Source organism: Macrobrachium rosenbergii, chromosome 6 (genome assembly GCF_040412425.1).
Source record: "Macrobrachium rosenbergii isolate ZJJX-2024 chromosome 6, ASM4041242v1, whole genome shotgun sequence".
Lineage (NCBI taxonomy): Eukaryota > Metazoa > Arthropoda > Malacostraca > Decapoda > Palaemonidae > Macrobrachium > Macrobrachium rosenbergii.
Window position 1 is genome coordinate 28,123,584 of NC_089746.1, and position 26,618 is coordinate 28,150,201.

At 38.8% G+C, this 26,618-nt stretch overlaps 1 protein-coding gene across 31 annotated transcripts in view; it reads right to left on the minus strand.

Annotated features, from left to right (window-relative positions):
* The window catches only part of p120ctn (adherens junction protein p120), a 312,485-nt gene that overhangs the window by 195,026 nt on the left and 90,841 nt on the right, over nucleotides 1-26,618 (minus strand). For 2 of the 31 annotated variants that reach the window (XM_067105324.1, XM_067105317.1), the window contains exon 1: nucleotides 1,946-2,083. The exons of 27 other annotated variants lie outside the window; for them this stretch is intronic. The gene's annotated coding sequence lies outside the window, so the exon portion shown is untranslated. Of the gene's footprint in view, nucleotides 1-1,945; nucleotides 2,174-21,887; nucleotides 21,909-26,618 lie in introns of those variants that run through there. 2 more of the 31 variants (XM_067105331.1, XM_067105319.1) reach the window with 2 other exon arrangements.

Here is a 26,618-nt window from a genome sequence, read left to right on the forward strand (position 1 = left end):
TAATCACAGTCTAAACAATACTCAAGGAAAATAATTTTGTCCTCCTCCCCCACCATTAACCAAACATGGCTACCCCAAGATCTTTAAGTCTTGGCTATATCCCTATTTGTCTGTTGTCCCGATTTCACATTACTGGTCAAAGACTGCGGTCACAGGACTAGCCGGTTCAATTATTTCATGTTTTGTGGCTACTGAACTTACATTCATCTCACCTGAGCCACCTCTCCAGTTCAAGATTCCAATATCCTCGTATACATTAAAAAGGGCGGTCGAATGATTCTGATACATCCTCCTCCCCAACCCTTCCCTCCCCTCCTCTACCGCCAATACCTCTCCTCGTGTTATCGCAAGTCTGGGCCAAGGTCTAGGTAAATTTTCCTTAGACCTTGGTCTGGCTTCCTAACGAATTTGGTTTCATTTTTCATTAGCCTTAACCTTCTGAAAAATCACCTTCATTCAATTCCACCTATAATGCATTAGCAAAAGCCAAGTCATCAGTGTTTTTGGTTCTAAACATAGAGATAGAAAGAAGGCGTTGCCAACATCAGTTCTTGACACGGGTACACACCAGATGTTTACAACTTTCGGAAAATAATGGCTGCATTTAAAGGTTTTCTTTGGCAAAAGTAAGTGTTAAGTGTTATTCAGGCTAATGCTGATTAAATCACCCAACTGCCATTACTGAGTAGTGGAAGTGGTAAGTTGGGTAAAATGTACATACTATTTTACAAACGCACACAATAAATGTGAAAAGATCTTGTACAAGGAAATCTCAATTACGGATCGCAGCATACTAGAATAAGCAGAACTTCTTCACTCTGCAGAGTTGGTCTTCTAGATTATTCAAAAGGAATTCAGTGAAAGGTGGACATCTAAAAGACTAGATCTAGATAACCAACAATTTGCCCAAAAGACAGATCTAGTACAAGGAAACCATCAACGAATATAGCACACTAGAACAAGAACAACTTCATCTGCTTTTCAAAACAATGCGACTATATATGCAGATGTGACAATGTGGCTTAAACATGTACAGTGCCATTGAAGTAACCCTTAATTGCAATCTCGTCCTGTATATTTGAACATTTACGTGTTATCATCATAACCACTATGGCACAAAGAATATCAGCCAACAATACAAACCGCTTAATACGGCGTCCTTACTCCTAGCGAGATACTGAATTTACCCACTGAGTAATATCCACTTCGACGAAAGACCTTAACAGTACCCTTCACATAAAGGAACCCAATGAAGCACGCTCTGTCACTAATAATATCAGCTCTAATGACAGCCTTGGGAAGGATCAATGAACCACAAGGCTTGATCACAACAGGGCCTGAATCAATTTTAGTGACTGAGGCAAACACTGAGCAAAGCTTCCAGTCAACTCAAGTGACAATTAATCCCACCATTTGACAGGAATTCCGCGCAACAAGCAAACACCACACTATGTTCTCAGAAAACGTATTCGTAAATGCACCTAATTATCGCTGCTTCAACACTTGCTTTCTGCCAACCTTACCGAAACCTTGCACTCAGAGAATGATCACGGCACTATAATAGACAACAAAATAGTAAACATTTGCTACATGTCATGCTTAATATGTGTAAGACTCTAAAGCAATTCTGACAATGTCTATCAACTTCATAAGCTTAAAAATATTTCATCGAGTGAACCGATTTATCGAGTACCTTCAATTCAAACGGAATATTACTTAAATTAATGCATCCCATTAAACACTGCACATACTGTACATGCTACAGTCGGCCAAAATCAGTTCGAAACACCTTTTCAAAATCGTATGCCTGATAGGTGAATAATGTCTGTGAGGATGTTTCTGCCTACAATGGTAGGGTTATGTCAAATGATTCAGATCTTTTGCTCTAATACAGTCAGAATATTGTTATCGTGTCTGGATAACGATCGCCAACCAGGATCTTTACCTTTCACACTAAACTGTCCGGAGTGAAGGCTCTCCTGTGTCACAGTGCAGCGATGCCAATTACGACTGAAGACGATCTGGCCTTCTTCCACAGGCTCTCTTCCAACAGCGAAATGGGGTCTTGTCGAGAGTGCCTGCGTCATAATCCACAGCTACCAGAGGCCATTCATTCCTTGCTCTATAACACTGTGAGACAGGCCCCTTGGCCATGCTATGAATGTTGATGTTCGTTTAGTTTAAAAAAGGACTTAATGCCATTTGTTAGTTCCTTGTACCGCTGCTTGTTTATATACGTTTGCTAACTGCTTATTCATCAGTTATCTTCTCCCTCTTTTATAAATAGTAGCATTCTATTCTGTATAAGTTAAGATTGCAGGTTACTTTTTTTTGGCTTGTTCCCTACTACTACTACTACTACTACTACTACTACTACTACTACTACTACTACTACTACTACTACTACTACTACTACTACTAGTTACTCGCTGGGTAGCGGGTTCCGTTCTAGCTACTATCTACTGGCCAGTGAAGAACAAGAGGAATTTGTTTCTGGTGATAGAAATTCGTTTCTCGCTATAATGTGGTTCGGATTCCACAATAAAGGTCCCGTTACTAGGTAACCAACTGGTTCTTAGCCACGTAAAAATAAATCTAATCCTTCGGGCCAGCCCTAGGAGAGCTGTTAATCAGCTCAGTGGTTGGTTAAACTAAGATATACTTTCTTTCTACTACTACTACTACTACTATAATAATAATAATAATAATAATAATAATAAATTATTATTGTTATTATTATTTCCATGCAAACGGCCAACAAGCTTCGTTCAAACTGTAATGCTAAAAAGAAACCAGCTGCGATGAAGCCATAATAATGCCGAACATAACAAATAAATTGCATTGTGGGACGTATGCTCCGCCTACTTACGGGGATCGTTACAACGAAGACACGCGAGTAATAGATAATAAACGGCAACATAAGGGCATTAACGAAAAACAAAAAGCTGATCGTCTCTTGAAATTGTGGAAATTAATTGACAGGAGTTTCGCCCCTACTTTACAACTTCCACCCTTTGCCGTCGATTACGCCAAATTTTGTATTCAAATTTCTGCTCGGGTCTTCTTGAGGATACAATACGGCCATGCCCCTCCAAATGACGTGTCAACTGTCTTCGTAGAAGATCCGCGTCCTTAATAATCACTCGATTTGACATATGATTCACAACCCAACACCCCACATGATCAGCACTATATAGAAGCAGTAACATGACATGACTTCTAACGCGTCCAAGTACTTATTTCATCTTGATTAATCTAACTTTCAACTGATCTTTCTCTTCTTTTCTCTCCCAGCTGCCAACTTAGCTCATGCAAAATTCAAATTTTAGCTAAGGATGAAAATGATGCAAACCTAGAATCTTTCTCCGCTTCGTTTCTTACTTTTACCTCACAAGTCATTGCACCAACACTGTTCTATATTAGTTATTTAACTTCTAACTGTCTTTCTTCGTGCCAGTTACTTCTGTTCACCGCCATCCTAGACTTCTTACTTCATACCTAATATCTGAGAGAAAATAAAGTTTTTCATGGCTTACCAAATTCATTTCAGCTTAAAGACTGACAAAGCTAAATACGGTCAAAATTGACCGAGCTTCATACAGCAAGCGGAGTTGCCAGACCATAGGCATAAACAAATTGTTCGAACATTTTTCAGTTATGCCACGTCGCCGCCTTCAATTTTACAGTCGGTTAAATTTTATCTGTCCACTCACAGGTACAGATGTGGCACATACGCATGGTTAGCACGTGACTGACTGACAATCAACGTTTCCGATATCGTTGGGTTATTGTGATAAATATCAAACTGTTTCTCCAATAACGTAGTTGAATGTTTCTGTAGACAAAGAAACCTCGCCTCTTCTGATGTAAATCATAAACTCGTAGAGTTGTATTCATAATATACCAACACAAGCACACACAAGAGGAGATTTTATCAAACAATCTACTCAGATCAAATATAAACGAACAATGACCTTTCAGTAATTATAATTTATCTCATTAGTATAGCCATGACCACGCACACATCTATGCTCAAAAACTGTTCAAATTAAAAGATTTTCTTACCATTCAAACTATATTCATTGTACAGTTTCATTGCATGTATATAAAACTTTATTATGATACCAAAGTAATACCTACGTCAGTAAGCTGAAAAATAACCTTTAATATTTTAATATTATTTACAGCTCAGACTTTATTCGAATAAATAATAATAATAATAATAATAATAATAATAATAATAATAATAATAATACGGTTCATTCATGAATATTCGAGACATGGAAAAAAAGGTCAAGGCAAAAACGCAATAACAATGAACTTTTCTCTAGCAAATTTTCCCCGACCTAAAGCCCCACCTGTCTCTCTCATACTACTTGCAAAAGAGCTTGCAACAAAATCATTAATAATACGCTGCAAGATGAAGATTCCTTAATATCAGGCAATAGAGCGGCTGCGACCAGGAGCGAATGCATCTCGTGCCTTGTAATCTAGTAGAAAGATATTTTCGACGTTATTTTTCCACGCAAAGTGCAAGCCACATATCCAAAGGGAAGTTTATTAATCTCAGCCCTGTAAAATAAACTCAATATTAACTGATGCAAAATATATCATATTTCTAACATTATACTCCTCTATACTGGTAGAAAATCAACTCTTCAGGGCTATTCAAGCGTCCCTGACGTCTTTCCAACAGTTACCTTTTATATGTACCCCTATCTTAACTCACGAATAAACAATTATATGCTTTTAATGAATATCGAGTACTTTTGAACCAGCAACACGAATGTACCCCCAGATTTAAGGCAAGGAAAATGTTCGTTGTTTATAACGTAAAGATAATGTTAGTTGTTCATTCGGCGGTGCTTTGAGTTACAGACACACCCAGGGAACTGCACTGACAAGAGTTAACATGTAGCACATACGGGGCAAAGAGAAACCCAAGTTTCAAGTTATACACACTTACAGGCTGAAATTATACCCAATAAACACAAAAAATATTACAAGAAGAATTATGCAAATGTGAAAAACTGTACCAGTTATATTGTAGATGCTTTTCATAATAGCCTGAGTAAGCAAGATTGAGAGCAAATTCCGAAAGAAAGAATTACAACTCTGAAACAAAAAATGGGAAATGAATGGGTGGGTCATGAGATAATCTCCAGGAAGTCACGCCCAAAAAGAGACAAGACATAAGAAGATGAAACAAACCTTAAAACGGACATTATCTAAAGAACTTGAAAATTTCAGAATAAATGCCTCATTTTATCCTCAACGTTAACATAAAAGCCAACAGATTATGAGATCATCAGTACTTTGCACCGTACCGAATCATCCTCCTCCTGAAAGAATACAACAATAGTTTCAATATATAATACCTGGTTACAGCCCCGTTCACAGCAATCAGACAGGCGTCAGATGGGTTGAAGAAGTCATGTTTATCATAAGTTAAATAACAACCAGCCAGCTTTCAAGTTAACAGGGAGGCGTCTTTAACTAAAGAAATTTTGACAGAAAAAGACAACTCATCAAAGTACCTCATACTCAGAAGTAATGACAGTCGGCACACAAACACTGGCAGTGACCAAGGATGTAATCAATTTGTAAGCTGGGATGGAAAGACTCCAATGGTTCCAAAGGGCTTGAGGGACGGGTGCAGGTGGGTGAATCATCAACTGAACTACAGACAAGTGGCAAGGAATAGCTATTTGGTAGCCTTAGCTTTGTGCTACCAACAGACTCACAGCTCAAGTGTCTAGGAAACTAAATACAAAAAAAAAAAAAAATGATACACGATCAGATAAATATACCGTATCTCTGAAGACAACAAAAGACAACCAATGCAAAAACAAAATCAATGTATAATGGAATAAGGGAAGCATTGCAAAGAACCATTCGAGAGAATTTAAGAGTGGGACGAGCTACATCTGAAGGTTAAGAACAAATTAAAATCGGCAGTTCTTGATCTTAACAAGAAACTAACTTGGCTACGTGAAACGTGAAAATCTGTCAAAATATGACTAGCTCATTGGAAACAGAAGGCTCCTCTTTCGCAAAGACAGATTTTGGGACATCTCAATATGTGTGTGTGTGTGTTTACGCAAAATGATTTACATTGTTTAAAGAAACCAAATTTTTTAGAGAACCAAGATCATGAGTACAATATTAACTCATCTTAACAGCGCATAAATGGAAAGACGACTGTTACCCATGGACAGTTCATTACAGCAAATTTATGTCTAATAAAAGAACACGCAAGCAGTTTTAAGTCAAAATGTATGACCAAAAACTAATATTCTGTCTGAGAGAGAGAGAGAGAGAGAGAGAGAGAGAGAGAGAGAGAGAATGTCGACGAGGTCCTCCCGTTTTTAAGAGAACAACGTTTTGACGGAGCACTGATCGACAACTGCTATTCCTTTATATTATTTCTAACGAAGTAATGACTGCGCACATTGGTTATGAAGCCCACCCCACCCCACTTCTGCCCTCTCTTTCTTTCTCTTCCGCGCCCTTCTCTACCGACCCATTTCAGTCGCCTCACCATCGACTACACAATTCACAGCTAAGGTTAACAGATACATATGGGCTAAAGGTATTATACCCAGACAGGTATTTCCTATACCAAGCTTAAGAGCCAGGCTTTTCGCTTTCCGCGCGGCCATGTTACTTTTTAAGCCAAGACAAAGAAGCCTGCAGGACTCACTCAACTGAAAGTGGGTCCTGCCTGCAGGCAACCGGTAAAGAAAGAGTAAACTCTTACTTAAAGACTACATGTCAAAACCTCATCATGAACAAGTGACAGTTTCTATTAACAAACCCATCCTACAACCAAGCTTTAAGTAACAAAAAAAATTTTTTTTTCGAGAGAAACAATTGTATCATACAAAACCATTTATATCGGACACATTCCACTACTTTTAATATGAGATTTCTGCGTGTAGTGGTATGTCATTTCAGGTATATAAACAAGAGTTCGCGACACCTGAATAACATGGCTAATAGCAACTACCAAGCTGAATAACCAAGAGCAGAGGAAAAATTCCTGAACGGTATAATTTCCCATCTTGGATGTGTTCATTATAACAACGTGAGAGGCTGTGGTGAGCCTCAGAATGCAGCCGATATTGCCCTTAGGTAGCACCGCGGACAACCTTGACTTAAATTTACAGGCGCCAAGTCACGCTTCAAGTCGGTACAGTGTGCATTCCGAGATGCCGCAAATAATAATGTTTCAACATTTGGAACAATCATCACTCAAAAATATACCTCGAACACGAACGGTCTTCTCCAGGTAGAATATCTACACACAGGAAATAACTATCCAAGTCTGTAGCATTTCAGTTAATAAATTAACACGCTCGTTTACGGCTGAACGATCAAACTTTACAAATTAAAAGTAATAAAAAAATGGTCTCTAAGTGATGCTCTACGAGCAAGGACCAGTGCCAGCTTAAGGGAAATTTAATCTAGAGCAAAACAAAGATTAGGTCCATTTGTAACCATCCTTCTTTATCAGCAAGCCAGGGACATTATTCATTTGCAGCTAATCTGAATAACGGATACATTCATTCATTTGGAGGACGTTATCGACAACTCAGAAACAGTAAATCAAGACCTGCCTGAGAGAGAGAGAGAGAGAGAGAGAGAGAGAGAGAGAGAGAGAGAGAGAGAGAGAGAGAGAGAGAGAGAGAGCTTTTAACAAAAAGTTCTCATTTTCTTTATCTAGGAGTATCTGTTCCTCTGCCTTGGATTCAGGTAAGAATGGTCCCTTACAATCAAAATAATCCATGTGCAATCTGAAAAGTTAAAACTAGTTTTTAAAAAATAGAAAAAAAGCAGAACGGTACTGCGGAGTAAATACTATGCACACTAAAATATTTAATTGTAGCACTTACGCCGTTTATCAAAAGTGCATAGTATCCCTCTGAGGACCAAGGAAATCTGGACCTTCTCCGCCATTATAAAAGCTTTTGAAATAACTCCCGGCCGCTGGAGGAAAAGGTGGAGAAATATGCCCAAGGAATCAGGCTAAACCTGGTCTGAGTGGATCTTCAAAAAGACCCAGGCCCTAAAAAGATGACTAGAATCTCAGAAAGCCACTAGTGTGGAGGATGTCCTCGAACTTTTCCAGCTCGAGGACTTCTTATTTTATTCCCCGCCAGCTCTCTCCACTCGTTTATGCGATAAGGCGCCTATGACAGTGGTCGGGTGCTGCCGTTGGGCTGACATATGGGATACGCATCATCCCCATCTTAGTTCCCATGGACGAAAATTATATCCCTCCTCGCCTGCCTTGACCAACTCCCAGCAACCTCACAAGAATGGGCACACTCATAAGAAACCCGTGTGTGGGTATTGTAAGAGAATAGGGCAGCCCACTGAACAGTGCTGCTTGAAGGCTGAGAATCAACCAGAAGCCCCCTCTACGTCCTCAAACAGGACAACATCCCGAGCCACATCTGGGTCGTGGACGAAGGGTAAAGGACCTGCTCCCTCCTATGGGACAGTGCCAGGTAAAGATTATTGCTGGACTTATTGCCCCGCTTGCAAGGCCTATGGGCACTCCGCCCAATGGCCAAAATGCCCTAGTAATAATAAATGAAGTACGCCCGCCCTTGCCTTAGCAGTCACCTATCCAACCTCTTTAGGTCCTCCAGCCCAGGGTCCCATTTATGTGGCACTTTCCTGAGGTAGGTGCCCCGCCAGCCAGGTCAAGGCATTTGATGATTCTGGTGCACAGGGAAGACCAAGTTCCGCGTGGAGCTACTATTAACAGACGTAACCTTGTCATGATCGAGGGTATCAATCACTTTAAAATGATACTTCCTACTGTCAAGTTGAGGATCACGAGACCTCATAGATCTGAAATTTGCAACCTCGCAGCTGCCAGATACATTCTGGGAGGTTATGACCTCCTCCTGGGGCAGGACTTCTCCAGTCCCCATCTAAGTTACAGGGGTCCAAATCCCCCAAATCATTCATTAGGCAGGAGTAAGCCTCAAATGCCTGCATTCGTTCCACTGCCAGTGCCACCCGAGTGCAATGTGCAATGGCCCCTCCATCAAGATCGATTCCTGATCCCATTCCGGTGCTCGGCCCTGCCCTAGTGCCAGTGCCAGGGCCCCAAGTACATCCTCCTCCAGGAGATCCCACACATGATTCACAATCTCTGCCAGTGTCACTTGGGTGCACTGAGCAGTGCCAAGCTCCGTCCGTCCCGAATGACGAGCAAAGTCCAAATCAAATATTAGTGCCTCACCCTGCCTTAGTGCCAGTGCCAGAGCACGTCCCTGGTCTCCATTTCAGAGATCGCAGTCCGGGTCCCCTATATTCTCCCAGCTTGGCTTCGCTCCGGATCCTTCCGACCACTACAGAAGCTCGCCCAAAGGTGCGGCCTCGCAACCCGTGCCTGAGCTGGTCATTCTTACCTGAGAGCCTCTCGCCTCCCACAACTGCTTCTGTTCTGTCTCAGTCTGCTGCAGACACAACAGTGAGTGAGGATTCTGCCACGTCTCAAATGGCTGATGAACTCAAGGAACTGCGATGGATCGTGGTAGAGCTTGCAAAAAAGCTCGTGCATCAGCCGTCAAAGAAGCTGACACAGGTGGTAATCAAATACCCTCCCAGGGCTCGGTTCCACCAACTCCCCAACCAAGACAAACCATCAAGGTAAGAGAGGTCTGTGGAGGAAATACCACGGCCATGGATAATTCCAGGTGGCTTAAAGAGAGCCCCTGAGCTCTCACGTGCCAAACTGGTGCAGTGCCATCCCTTTTTCCTACGAAGACTTTGGCACCTATATCTAGAAGAGGATGTCAGGCTCCTTCACCTACTTATTTCCTTTACAACTCTATCCCTTATTCTTCCCATTAACATTTCCCTTCCTTACTTCTGATTATTACTCACATTTATTTTATGCCTTACCAAGGCCCCCATTTTACTTTAATCCCCTCTGCCCATGCAGAGTGCCATTGACAGATATGCCAACTGTGTAAGTCCTACGACTTCCCTTTCATGCCTACCGCAGCATGATGCATTTAAAATACGATATGCCATCGCCATTAGTTATTATTATATGTGCCAACCTGGCACAGTGCCATTATTGTACATGCTGGCAAATGATCCTGCCGGAGGAGTAGCGCCCTTTAGCTACCTTTGTGGCCTTCTTGGGCTAAAGAATGAACCTAGCCATTTCCCATAGACTAAGGAATGTAATTTCGGCATATTTAATCATCATCTTTTATTAACACTCATTGATTACTCTGAATCTGTCACCTATTCTCTTTGTGAATCTCTGTAAAAAAAAACAAATTCTTGAGTCTCAGACTCACGACCTTGTGTTTATAGTGCTCAAGTATCGTGGAGACACCTAACCAAGCCCACGTTTACCTTACTGTAACACCTGTTCAAGACAGACTAACTGCATGTGCGCAAAATTCGTAATTGACAATTAGTAAGAGTGCATGAAGTATCTCTAGAATTAACCTAGTACTGGTTCACTGTTTAACTATGCCATGACGTTTGGAAAAATATTCTGATTAACACTGCCTTAACCTAATGGGAATTTAATGATAAAAATATGTCATTTCTAGTAGCAAGTATTTATTCTGCGTTAACGTAAAAGTCAGTGGTGTTTTACCTCCAGAAATTGATAGCTATGAAGAAGTTTTACATTAGATTATAAGGCACCAAAGGGAAATGAGAGAGAAGTGAAGGGAAATGAGAGAGAAGTGAAGTAAAGTATTTAAGTGAGTTTGCTTGCTGGTAATCATTCTTACCCAATCTAGGGTGTGAATGCTAACTTGGTTGAGGAGATGCAATGGATGGGACCTCTTTTCCAAACAAACTCACCCATTTTTACCTCCGTAACGTAGTTAAGAAAGAAATAAAACTAATTTCAACTGATTTAATTACTATAACTGTGGGTTTCCACTTGCTCCTTCATAAACTCTCTCCTTCACTCCCCAAAATTGTTAAGCCTAACCCTTCTCTCTGTACAATTGACTGCCTAAGGCCTTTTCCAGATGCCTTCCTTGGCAGCGTCAGTCAAGCAAGGCAAGGGAGGAGTCAAAAAAAAAAAAAAAAAAAAGAGAAAGTTGGCGCCCCGCCTCATTCTGAACCCGCCACGAGAGTTAACTGATGCCATGCGGTCATTATAGAAAACATGACAAAGATTGACCTTCGTGCCATCTACAAGATTTGCGATGTGTAATCCCCGAAGGTTATTTATAGATGATGCAACAGAAATCGATAGAGAGAATCGCTCTGAATGCCAAGATGTCCTGAACCTTGCCTGGCCCTTGAACCGTCCATGTGTTCGACCCCGAGGCTAGAACCAGTATACTTTGTAGTGGCATTTTAATTTCCCCCTCTATCGCCAGCGTCCTATCGAACAAGGATGCCGTCATCTTGACAAAGATAGAACTTGACTGTGGAATCTCTTGGCTCTATCCATGTGCAGTCCCCCTTCTACCCCCACTGCAATGTTTCCTGTTATGAATATATCGTCAGCGCAGAATATTTATTCTGTGTAGGATTCACTCATTTAGCAAGCCCTTATTATTACCTGCCTGGTAATTCGTCATTCTTCTGATCTGTGTTTGTTATGTAAATACAATCAGTTAAGAGGACCCTTGAGTTTATGTAATTTTCCCTCACATGAAGAAGTCCATAAGCCATAGAATTCCCTTGTCTGGCTATGAATTGTACTGATATTGCGTCAGATGTGTAATAAATAAAAGGAACTCCCTGTGTTCATCCGTTGCCGCCCAGAATCAAGTAAGTACCCCTCGGACATTCGTAGAAATATATATATATATATATATCACACATTACCACAGGTGAAAAATAAGAAACGGGGTGTAGGTCCTGACCGGTTTCGACTTTATTTCCAAGCCATTGACGAAGGACTGATACAGAGTATGAGACATCACAAATATATACTCGTATACTACAAGAACAGTACTGACGAACATACAACCCCGTTTCTTATTTTTCACCTGTGGTAATGTGTGATAAATGAATCATGTACAAAAGTGATAATAATCATATATATATATATATATATATATATATATATATATATATATATATATATATATATACAGTGTGTGTGTGTGTAAAGAAAGATGTGTCTCGTCAATCACCTGAGTAAAAGTACAAAGCACTTACTGATTAGGTAATGAACATCTGTTACCGCATGCAAAGAAAATGAAAAAAGTAACATAGTGACAGTGCGCTATGTAAATTTACATGGACATTTTCATGCACGTACAAGACATTCTGCATGAACGTGTGGGGATTCTCCCATGCTCATTATAAAACTGCACGATACAAGTATATATTGGCTTGCCACTTCTGCGGCTTAACGCCCTTGCCAACCTGAAAACTTGGAAAAGCGTCCCCGAAAATTGAGTTATTTAGGTTATTTAAAATCCTCTGAGTGTTTCGTATTGGCTGACAGAGTTCTTTATTTTTAATGTTGAATTACTTGAAAGATCAATTACCAGAGAGAGAGAGAGAGAGAGAGAGTGGCCTCCAAACAACTAATTACTTCCAGTCGTTCTGTAAACAAAGTTTAAAAAACTTACTACAAATTACTCCCGTATAAAAAAAGAACTTGCTGTCTATTTTCAGAAGTTCAGTATGAAGCGAAGGCTTGAAAACTAATCTACCGTCCTTTACTCCATGCCTAATGCTTTAGCCGGTGGCTGTAATTCTAAGTTTCCTGTATTGCCAAAGCCAATGATGGGAAACCATCGCATTTGTACAAACTCAGGATATCTCAAATGTCAAACATCACAACGCTTTTCTTGTGGAATGAAAAATGTCACATTTTGCGACAAGCAAAACAAAATAACTACACAACGATGATAATACCAATACCTCAAGACGTAACAGCGTTTGATGTCCGTGGTGATACTAACAATAGCATAAGCTGATATCATACGCTACATTAACGAACACGTGGATGTTAAAAGATCCAAGATTTTTTTCTCAAAAACACATGAAATACACATTAATTATATGGACAGAGCACAATTAACTGGTTATCAGCCTCAGGTCACTAGTAAGAACCAGACCAACAAAAGACAATTAGTCAGAAGCAGCATAACAAGTCTCTTCACTTACCAGTAAAAAAGAAAATAAAAGCCCATACCCGTGACGATAAAATACGAATGACTGCTGTCATTAAAAAAAAAAAACTCCATCAATATTCAACAGAGGTGCTAATAATAAAAAGAGGCAAAGCCATTTCCTTCTTGTCAAATGCCGTGTTACCTTTGATCCGACTCTTTCCAAGAAGCGGACAAAGACCGAGAAAAACTTTTATGACAGAAAAGGGGGAAAAGGTATATGCCAACGCCGTCAAATTGAAAAGCCATAATAAAACCGATAAACTTTCATAATGGGAGAAGAACTACAAGAAGAACTTCAATCATAATGGCATTACTCGTTTGGAGTCGATTATTAATATCAGTTGCTATTGTACATACAGACAAAAAATGTCCGTAAGGTATTATTTTACAAAGACCCATAATTACTCGAGTATTCAGTATTGTTATTTCTCTTCATCCCATCACCTTAAGCATCTCTTCTTCCATAAAATTTCTGTCGGAAATTAACAGTTACCGGGATATTGATATCATGTTGATTTATAAATTTTGCCCGTCCTAGGTTCGGTTAATTTCATCAAGGAAGTGTCCCGTCGTTTACAATGGAAGCAATTATTACAATACGTTGCACTGAATAGTCGCCATTCCAAAAAGGTACACAGACGTCTACACATAAGACTGCCTCTACATAACCGCAAGAGAGCTCGACATTGGGCCATACGTAAACAAACGGAAATTGTAATATAAAAATAAATAACAACACAGCAATAGCGCCGGCAATTACGGGCACTAGAAATTTACCGATGGTAATACAAGAGGGGGCCAACAAGGCATATCCAGGCACTAAGGACGTTACGTACCGTCCCAAAACCCATACCAAGAGACCTTCAGTCGTCTTATGTAAGGGCAGGTGGTGAGAGACGATGTCACAGGGTTGGACGACGGCATTTCTTACAGATTTATTTAACCCGTAAACTACTGCTGTTACACACAGAAAATAAGAAAATTGAAATCCATACTCAATTTTCCTTCCAAATATATTAAAGATTACAAAAAGGACTCTCATTATCAATTATCTTACTAGAAACGTTAATATATTTTGAAAGAAAAAAATTTATTTTTCTCCCCACTGTGCTTGTGACAGCATGATTAGTTATTATTATTATTATTATTATTATTATTATTATTATTATTATTATTCAGAAGACGATCACTATTCATATAGAAAAAGCCCACAGGGGTCACTGACTTGAAATTCAAGTTTCCAGAGAGTGTGGTGCTCATTAGGAAGTAAGAGAAGGTAAAGGGAAATTCAGAGAGAGGATATCCACATATTAAAGAAAAAAATAAATCAATACGGATATAAAAACGTATTAAAACGCAAGGGGAACAGCATAAGGGTAGTAATGCACTGCATCTTTGCCTGAACTTTTGAAGTTCCAATTTCACGACATCCTCAGGGAGACTGTTTCACAGTCCAACGTTGTGTAGCATAAAGGACGTCAGGAACTGAGTCCAAGAGCGAGGCACATTTACTGCATATTGGTGCTGCAGTTCAGCGAATCTGGTTGCTCTCGGCAGGAAGAATTATTATTCTTCACGATGAGCGTATATTTTTCCTTCCATTTAACATGCAAGATCTCCCACCTGAATAATTCTCCCATGATTCCACTCGTAAGTTATAAAAAACTGCTGCCAATTAAAAAGGTCAAATGTAGCAACAACTTCATTTTCCCACGCGACATAAAGCTCGAACTTTTGCCTGGCCGGGTTTCCCCTCAAATAATACCTATCCTCGAAGGGAAAAGCAAAATTATAAAAATATTAAACGTTGCTAGCCAAAGAGCACTTCAGGAATGTTTAGCTGCAAAAGACTACCATTATTCATTCATGCTGCAGGAATGAGTCTTGAAATTTAGGCTGTAAAGCCTAGCACCATGGCACTTTCACCCACTTAGCACTCAAGAGGGAGTTGAACCAGTCGGATAGCAAGATAAAATGATCCACAGAATAAATGACACGAACTAAAGGCTCTAAAGGTGAAATGGGAGAAAACTTCACAGTTGCAGTATGAAGTAGTGTTTGGAGAGGTTAAACAGCTAGACAGGAGAAAGAAGGAATGGATATTAAATAAGAGGCTAGCATTCTTGTTGCGCTGTCACCGCAAACTTCTTCGCAAAAGCGATCGTTCGCTGGAAACTAAACCTTGACCGTGGGCGACAATACCTTCCATTATTCATCAGCTTACAAGTTCAATTCCCTCCTGAAGTCAACTTTCCAAATCGACAGGTCACATGAGAGAAGGAAGAGGAAAAGCAACAGCATCAGTATACAAATACGATGAATAACGCATAAACGGAAATCAGGGTCTGATTCACTGATTTATGCATTTATCGTAGCCGGAAGTGACTTCATGGTTATAATTTTCATAAAAGGGAAAATTACTTGTTATAATTTCATGGAAAAGAATAATTCAAAAAATACTCAAATTACTACACTATAAATAACAACAATAACGATAACCTTACTCAATCACAAGTGCAACATAAGCTGGTATTACTATTGCTAATAATATATATTAACAGTAAAAGAAAAGCACAGAGTGCTAGAGAACCGCGACAAGCCTAATGTAAACTAGCATCCTGTCAAGGATCCAGCGCACATGAGATATGAAATTTTAGACGGAACAGAAAACCTTAACCCACCCTTCTTTCTTTTGTTAATTATGATGCATTTGCAACCTTCTTACAAAATCTTGATTCCTGGCGTTAAGCATGGGTCTGATGGATGTTGAGAAGTAAAAAAAAAAAAAAAAAAAAATGCAGCAAACATATTTTTGTTTCATGACCAATTATACCGTAACTCACAACTAATTCGAGGAACACCAGACCCGCTATGGGTAAAATTAATAAAGCAATGTCTTTCCCTTCAATCAAATCGCCACTTGCCGTAAAAGAGAGAGAGAGAGAGAGAGAGAGAGAGAGAGAGAGAGAGAGAGAGAGAGAGATTCGGTTTAGCCGACTTTATTATTATGAGCACGACATTCCGAAGGGCCAGATCACTTCTCGGATAGACAGTGTAAGTACCAAAACTGGTCGTCTCCTCTTATTTTCTTCTTCCTCCGCTTCTTCTAACAGTTATACGTGGGGATGATAACGGTGTATTTTGGCCATGGTATGTCGGCTATGCGCCCCACCAACTTTTTTTTTTTTTTTACTTATTTACCAGCCGTGTTTCTTACGTAATATCGTTAAGGGGCAAGTTGTATATTCATTTCTGAAGAAGTTTTCTTTCCTGTATTCAAATTAATCCAGAACAATATTTTACTGCAAACTCGAAGTCTGTGTGTGCATGACCAATCGACAGTATGTGGGTGGTTGCATCGAAGCGCTTACCTGCCGTTCAGAGCACAAACCATTTGCTATTTCCTTTTTGAGGCGATTTTCAGAATTATTTACATCTATCTTCATTTCAACTTTCTATTAGCACCTTTATGCCTTCTTTTACCACCTTTTAACGTAAAAGCACTCCAGTAGGAGGGATGACATTTCGTCTATTCAAATGCTTCACATCAATTTCTAATAAGTTTTTAAAAACACAGGTCAAATAATTAAGGAGAATTTTAAAATTAGTAGACTAGCTACTTGGAAACATTATGCACAAAGCTGAATTAAAGGGCATTTGCCTGAATCAATATACAAATGAAGTCACACAAAACCCAAAGAGAAGCAAATATATCTTGGGTGCATTCTTGCGTTTCTCAGGCGAAACCAGAAACTTTCCGGTTATGACCAATATACGCAATAAAAGTACACATACATGCATGCATGCATATATATATATATATATATATATATATATATATATATATATATATATATATATATATATATATATATATATATATATATATATATATATATATATATATGCACCTAAGGTATATTTGCTTATCTCTGGGTTTTGTTTGACTTCATTGGTACATTAATTTGTATATTAATTCCAACGTCAAACCATCGTAACGTTTACTTGACCATTTTAATTCAATAATCTCTCTGCCACATGGTGGCAGTTAGCCTGACTCTACACCATTATTTAAACTCAACTGTTTGGTACAGGTCGTTCAACACTTAGATAACAATAAACACATTCTTTTTGTATTATATTAAAACTATCTATTCCTGACAATCATAGCACACAAAAACCGTTACCTACAGTATCCTCCTGCCATCAGTCGTTCTAAGACGAGCCAAGATCTTGACCCGTGATCTGTCCTTACCTAGAAGTGCAGTTCTTGAGGGAGGGAGCTTGAGTAGCGGAAGAACCAGACCCAGTTTTTCATAAGATCGCGGATGAGAGCACTCGGGAAGGTTGTGGGGAGATGTTCCATTTTAGATGTTAACAATGTCTTGAAATAAAAAGAGTCGGTGGGGAAAGGGGATGGTGTGAACACTTTGGCTCGGGCACGGCACCTTTAAAGGAATTACTATGCTTGCATACTACTCCAATCTCTTCCCGCCCTTCTTTTCGTTTCAAATGACTCCTCCACGGCGTTTTCATGTCGATTTACATTCAAGAGCTACATTCTCTGCATCGCCGTAACGACTTTTCATTTTGCTTATGTGGGGCTGATGATGATGATTAAGAGAACTCTTTACTTTTGAGAGGAAAAACCTGATAATCGCCGAGATCACAAAAAAAAAAAAAAAAAAAACCGACGGCATACCATGATGTGACAGTATTACCAAGGGATGACATTATGCCTATAATATACACCGTATCAACAAAATCATTAGCATAACTTTACCTATCAATACCATAAACAAATACCAAGAACAATATCATATTAATAATACTGTAGAATATATCAACGTCACTAGAGAATAATAACGATGAATTCAGTATCAGTACGAATGTGATGAACTTCATCAATATTACCGTTATTAGTGGGTAAAATGAAAACGATCAGAAATTCACTACCACTGGATCCAAATCAGCCTACTCTATCAACCTGAAAAGAGAATTACGTACTCCAAAGATTATTCATCAACGACCACTACTCACGCAAACACGACCATCCATGGCTATGCTGAGAGTGAATAATGTACACCGTACATATTCACAAGTATGTGCGCAGTCATTTTTAGAATATAAAAGACAAACATTCAACTGGCGATACTTGATACCATAATTTAACCAATCTGAATCATTCCGGCTCTAATTTACATCTTTCCTAGCACATCGGTGAGAATGCTGAAATTATTGATGAAAGCTGGTCACGACAACAAAACACTCGACTGTCTAAAACGCAAGAGGTTTCAGCCTTCGTGGAAAGGAGGGTCAATAAATACGAAGAAAACTTGTGACGCATCGGGAAGCTTCGATTATTTCAATCACTGAATATTCATGAAGAGCAACATGACACTACAACAACGACCACGGTAATGTACAGGGGTCCCAAAAGATAACATTCACTAACTTCTTTTCTTTTAACCTTTCTTGTGGAAGATAGACACTGATGCAGCGCCACAGCTACTAAAATAAGTAATACGAAATATACGTTATGCCTAACCAAATCTAATTTAACCATAGGCTCACGATGTTTTCTTCGTTTCACACATTTCAATCACACTGTATTAATGGGCTACAAAAAAATTACTAAAGTGCATGACTACTATCCAAAAATACGTGTAATTTGTTAAACTTACGACACGCGCAAAAGTCTAAGACACTACAATCCAAAACTATATGCATGTAATATATATAAATTATGTATGTTTTCAATTCACATGAGTTCATACCTCTAGGCCAAAGCGGTTTTTTGCATGCATAAATCCATATGGTAGGATATATTAGTTGCGTGTGGATGCAGCCCTTGATTTCAACAGAGCCAAAGCGTGACGTGACTTGTAGTATTTGATTTTTAGAAAACTCGACCAAGCCACCAGAGAAGCCACAGTTACTTTACCCTTTATTTTCCTTTAATATCGAACAAACTTAGGACTTGGCATACCTGGCACCAGTGAAACTGGAACGTAATAAATCAAAACCTATAAGCGACCTACAATCAGAAAAAAAAGAAGAGGAAACATTCTGAGCTTCGAGCTGTGACGAAAACCAGCACAAGAATGAGAGCGAAGATAGACGACGCTCGAGAGAGAGAGAGAGAGAGAGAGAGAGAGAGAGAGAGAGAGAGAGAGAGAGAGAGAGAGAAATCAAAAGCACATCGACCCTCACCATGGCACTACAAGCATAATAGCCACATCTTTTAATAGCGACGTCCAATCTCATTAGGTGCTAAATACGCTCAGATCAAAAAGAACAGCAGACCGCTCATTAATCCTTCCAAACAACCTATTAAGCTCATTAACATGAGGCGATAATTACACACACACGGAAAAAACAATTGCCACTTCCCAGCTTCCCGATAAAGAGCAACAAACTAAGTCCAAAACTGAACAACAACGAAGAAAAAATGCTTAAGTTCAGTGGTATGCTCTCAAGCGTATGGACACGATAACCTTTTGTCAGAATAGTTTATATTCATCCAGGATGTACAGGCTGAAGATTTCTCGTGTATGGAGTAACCTTCCTTATATGAATATGTGACCCCTTTAATTCCCATACAGCTGTAAGGTCACAATTAGACTACATTCATACTTTTTGTAATTTCAAAACACTGCATCCTCCATTGATTACCATCGAACTCAATCCACTTTATTATTACGGTTTCACCATTACTCACACTTAAAAAGTTTTTAAAAGAAAGGATTACCTATCTTTTGCTAGAGCTATGACATCATACAATACTTAAGTTAAAACTTCATTCATTTTTTCACAATACTTGACGGAACGGAATGCGAAGATGAATCGTTATGCTCAGCGATACACGAGTGCTGCTAAACATGTACTGCACCATCGCGACTATTCCAATCATTACTGGAAAGTTGGGGGGGGGGCGGTTGTACAAAGCGCAGGGTAGAGGTCATAGTTCATAACATGGAAACAAAATCTCTGACGGCTTCATGAGTTACAGCAATACCAGTGTTGAATCTGCATTTTTATCTATTTATCTATTTATTAATTAATTTTTTTCTTTTTTAATAAGTGGTATCTCCTCTTTCTGTATTCCCCTTTATTTCCTCTTACTTCTTCCTAATGAACACCATATTCTTTGGAAGCTTGAATTTCAAGTCAATGGCCCCTGTGAGCTTGTTCCATATGAATAGATTTCATCTACTGATTAATAACAAACATAAACACTCTATGGGTCGTTTTATCCGTACGACATCTACGCAGATTTCCGAAAACCATTTCTTTCTCTCTCTCTCTCTCTCTCTCTCTCTCTCTCTCTCTCTCTCTCTCTCTCTCTAACACACACATACACGCGCGCGTGATGCGATCAAGTAGACCCATGTTCGATCTCGGGATAGGGAAGAAATGATACATAGCATTCCTTGGAAAAAAAAAACTGTATAACACTGTTGACCTAAGTTTAAGATCCCTGCCGAGATCACACAGGTTGTTAGTCGAGAATTGTGGATTGCACCCAGAGTAAACAGACGTGATGATGGTAAAAAGTGTGAAAGGTAAAAATAAAAAAAAATGAGCAATAAACGTATGTGAACAATGCTTTGTCAGAATGCATCCACGTGATATGAACAAAAACGGGAGCGATTGGACAAGGTATTCCTCACAACCGCAACATGTCTCACGATGCCATTCATGAGATAAGATAATCTCTCTCTCTCTCTCTCTCTCTCTCTCTCTCTCTCTCTCTCTCTCTCTCTCTCTCTCTGACACACACATATAATATATATATATATATATATATATATATATATATATATATATATATATATATATATATATATATATATATATATATATATATATATATATATATAATGTCTGTGTATACCAGAAACAGTGAGTATTTTCGCTTCGTATATAGAATAAGAAATATGAGTTCAGAATGGAGGACGTAGCGCAATTACATCAAGACAGGAAATCCTACACGGTCATAAAACTATTAAGAAACCCTGTTTTTTCTTTATAATGCATCGCCAGGCCCACAATATCACAGTGAGAGATCAACAAAACAGCCTGCTTTCGTCTCTGCATTTTGCTTATGTTCGGGATAAAACATAGCTAAAATATAAACAGGAAATCCGAGGGCCAAGCAAATGACAAGGCAAGGTAAACTGCAAATCTGACGAAAATACTCAGATTTTCCGAGTCATCATTTCTTTTTTATAAACATTACTCCGAACAATGAAGAAATGTCTCTTACGATCAACTACTTCCACTCGTAGTATTGATTTGCCAGAGCTATTGAAGAATACACTTCTTTCTATAACTTAACTTCTGAACGAAAAACAACCATAGGAAACAATATGCTTGGATCAAGCACAGAAAACTTTAAAAAAATGTGGTAAACGAAATCCAGTGAAAGAAGTACAGCCACAAAATACTTTAAAATGAAAAGCATTACAATAAGGGCCACCCACAATCAAGTGTATTCCTATACCAGAGGTGTTTATTCATCACGTACCTCCGATCGTCAATCTTGAGCAATAATCTAACATCATAAGCAGAAACAACAAAAAGCGAAGAGCAATGTGTTATGCTAAATCTACAATACAGAACAGTTACAAACTTGAACATTAGGCCGTAAAAGAATTTAAATATATATTACACTATGCAAAACAAAACGCTTACAAAAAATAATAATTTAAAATACACGACTGTAAAATGATCAGGAAAACTTACTCCAGCTTCATACATGAAAATATTCGGAAAACACCAGACGAGTTTTCTTGGATCGTCTCTTATATAGCCTACATATAAACCGATTCGTGTCACGTGAGGTAATAGTGGAAACAGCTTTCCACAAGTCACATTTGCTTTGGTCAAGTTACCAACATCGAAGGTCCTTTCCCTCTCTTTCTCTCTCGGCCAGCCACTTTCCTCTTCCCTGCCCATTCACGTGTAGCTTCCGATGCTGGCCCCATCCCCGAGGCCCCAACCACCAGCGCCAGCCGCCACTACTACCTCCTCCTCCTCCTATTGAACCAATGACTCAGACCGTTCTCCCTCCAGCGAGGGATCCTCCCCTTTCCCCAGCACACGCACTACTACTGCTGGCTGGACCACCTCCACCACCACTACCGTTTTACGCCTTTTCCGCTAAAACGCACACGCCCACGTCACACACAACCCGTCCTTCATTATTACCTAATCAATATCGAACAAAATTCACATCGTGCCTGTCCAGGCATCCGACTTCACCCAGTAAGCAGAAGAAAACCGTGCACACGCACGCATGCTTGCCTACTCGCTGCCTAGTTGTACTTTTCCACATTCTGCTTCTTGCTTCTCCTTCCATCCCAAACAACTATTATTTTGTTGCAACGTAGGCACTTTGTTATTACACAGCTGTTTTACACAAACATTCATAATCTTATACATGAAAATAAAACATTCATAATCTTATATATAAAAATAAAAGCACAACTCATATATATACTCTGAACTTAAAGCTAGCTGGCAGCTACTGACTTCTGAGAAATATAAACATTCTCTTAATCGAGGATACGAACTACATATTTATATTCCATTAGGAAACACGAGATAGAGGTAGAACTTCTATCATACTTCGACTAAAACATGCACTGTGACTTTTGACATGTTGGCTGTAGCGATTTTAGTTTCAGAGAAGAGCCTTCCCATATGCGTGACACTCGTATTGTGCCTAACCCCAGGGGACACGCCCCTTCCCGAATGTTGTTGGCCCAGTATTCTCCTTTAAATCAGCGAGACATGTTATACCGTTTTTTTTTTCTTTTTTACCACTGAAGAAATGACACGCAGCGCATTTCTGTGCAATCGTGTAAAAACAAAAATAATGTATGCCCGGCAAACGGCGCCCAAACAGTTATGGAAAAGTTGGAAAGGAAAGCCATTCTGACAATGCTTTCCTGGCATCATACTGGAGATGAATGCCATCTGTCAACCACTTTCTGCGGTGACAATCTCCATTCTATCTAAAAATTTTCAATCCATTGCAAGGCTTTCGAACTCTCTTTCTGCTCTCCTTTTTTCTCACACTGATAATCTTCGCTTTTTTATGGTTAAGCTCCTCGACTTTTTATCTTCCTTTTCCTTTCCCTAGGCTGTCCTTTCCATTCACCATCAAACACCGCCAGGTTCTATACCAGTGAATTCGGAGAATTTTCTGATTAAAATATAACCTCATAATCATGAAATTTCAATGATAAACACAGGAATGACTAAAACTGTCTTTGAAAACATATTTATCGCCGCCTCCAACGCTCCATGCAAAGGACATCTGTGAAATTCCTGTGCATTATCTTCCGCAAATCTCCATTTTTCCCTTCTAATAGCTCTCATCCAAATAGGCCTGGCTCTTTCTTAGATCATGGGTCTGGGTCTTCCAACTCTTCTGGTGACCACAGGAGCCCAGCTGCCACTATCAAGTATTGTTCTCCAGGGGTGATGCGAAGAACATGTCTCAGCAATTTCCATATCCCTTTCGTCAACAGACTGAACTTCCGCAGCTCCCCTTATGATAAGATTTCTAAATCTACCTTGTTAACATTCCTCGTACAACTTTATTCTCACATAGATAAAATCATTTAAACACGAACAAAATATATATATATATATATATATATATATATATATATATATATATATATATATATATATATATATATATATATATATATATATATATATATATATATATATATATATATATATATATATATATATATATATATATATATATATATATATATATATTGACATATATACATAATATATATACATATATTACCAGTATATACATATAAAATTTTTTGTCAATTGTCACTGATTCACGCCTAACTTCAATACTCACTCAAACATTAAACCACAATTAATCCTCAATATCAAATTCACTTTACCTTGAGAATACCTTACACCCAAAAATTTATGGCAAATGCTCTTGGTTCGGCTACGATTCGAACCTATGTCCTTTGAGTTTCTTGACGGTGTCATATGAACTTATGCACTGAGCTATCAAGAGAGAGATAATATAAGTAGAATAGGACTCTGTTGTGCATCCAGATTCTCGCTAAAGATCAAAATCAACCGATCTCCATCAGTCAAGCATAAATGGTTACTCTATGATAGTTTGGTGTGTGTATGCCCGTCTGTCAGTCAATAATAGTTCGTAAGCGGTACAAAATGGGCAGCGATCAGTTCAGACAGTTTATTAGATGCTATTAAGGTCCCATTAAGTGTTCATTAGCAGGACACTGCATGGGCTAGTCTTTTTAAAAGTAACTGTTACTGCTGTGATAATAACCGGTGCTGCCTACCTCGACACCGCTAGAATAACACGCTTGTTACACAACCCCGACCCATCATTTATACTGCCGAAATTGAGAGCAAATAAAAGGTTATAAAAGTCCGGGAAAATGAAAGATGGACGCGTTCCTGCACAAACTGAGGATGTAAAGTGTTTGGAAAGTATTACGTTGGATCAATATCAAACTATATTCTATTCTCAAGTCCCCTCTACAGTTTAACAGTATCCGTATAGTTTTTCAACGGTAAATAATACAATATACACAATTAGAGTAAATTTCGAGAACTAAAACTGCGGGCAAAATCTAATCCTTACGTTTTTGAAACGGTTATCCTGATATGGATCTTTGGCTGTTTTGAAATTTTTAATCTCACACTGTTTTTCCTGTTGATGATAATTTCAATCTAATTCTCAGTATCCTTAATATACATATATGATTTAAAAGTCTGTTTTCATATTGCTTAAGCAAAAAAAATCATAATAAAAAAAATTAAAAAGGCTAGATAATGAGGGCTTAAAAAAGCCATCAGAGGAAGCCCCAATATCTTGAAATGTTAGTGCATATGTGCCAGGGCAGTGAAGCATTGTGGAGGGTTGTGGAACCCTGGGTAGAAAGAAAATCCCGCTCTATGGCAGATGTGCACCTTATTAACGCCACAGGAATTCGTATGTTTTAATCCTCCAAGATATTTTTGAAGTAATTGCATTCTTACCGCATGAAATTTATTAAAAGACTGGAGACAAGGATTTTGCTTCCCCAAACCATATTCTCGGGTTACAAAAAGTCACATATAAAAAGTCTTAGGTCTTCGGGCTTTGAATGCGTCTGGATGTAGTACAGAATATAAATGTAAGATAGTGGCTGAGAGAGAGACAGACCTACAAGCGACTGGAAAAATAATTTAGGCGAGACACCGGAAAGAAGGGGCCTCAACACATGATATGCGAGAAAGTGCTTGCAACCTAAGAGGCAGATGGCACTGTGTTTGTGTGGATTCTACATAGTGCTTATGAGCCTTGTACGTAGGTGCATGAAGCAGATAATGTTGTGGAAGTTTTCCATATGAAGGTTCATCTACGGTTAAGCAATTAAAGAATGAATGTGGCACTAATCAATGTCTCACCTTAGGAGCCATCCCTTGTTACAGAAAGATGCGTAATGCTGAAATTCATAATATATGTATGTATATATATATATATATATATATATATATATATATATATATATATATATATATATATATATATATATATGTGTGTGTGTGTGTGTGTGTGTGTGTGTTTGACTACGTTCGCTATTCCTTAAATCCCAACATTATGATGCTTGCAATATCATTTGTCAGAAAAAATAATATAAATTGAGCTAAAGAAGAAAATGAAAAAACATCAAATAAGTGACTAATGTCAAACGTAAATTTCCTTCCAATCGAATCCGGGGCTGCAGTTTTCAGTGATCTGAACGATGTTCTACTCGAATGAAGTTGGAATGCGCGCAGCTACTGTACCGGCAACCCCTTTCGCACTGTACATGTGCCGCATCCCTTGTGATGTGAATGTATCACAGTGTATGAAAGGGTCATCCACTCCTCGACTCAATCCCTTCATTCCACAGCCATCATTCCTTTTCTGAGGGTCTCATTCCCAGCAGATTTTCCCCTCAAGGCTATCATCATAAATTTGACACCATCTTCCACATAAAAAAGAAAATAAACCTACCATTGGCTGTAATACAATGCACTATATATATGATCTGCCTAATGCACATACAATATCTTTAACCTGAATGAACGTATTGGGCAACAGCCCAATGTTGAACGTCCTTATTACAATATAACTCCAGATAGTTCCAATTCAACGATAAAACTTTTATAATAATAACGAAAACAAGCACAGATAAAAAAGTCGGGATACCTTCATTAATTTTTTTTTATTCCACAATGTGAGCGCGGTGCTGATGGTAGCTACATAAGTATTCTCACACAGTTAATTTGAGGTTTTAGTTTGTCCACTACAACAAACATCCCAGAACAGGAGGGCTGACTGAGCGACTGTTATGGACAAGCGTATCTTTGTGAGATTCACAGGCTCTCAGAGTATATTTAAAGGACCTTGGGCTCTGTCATATT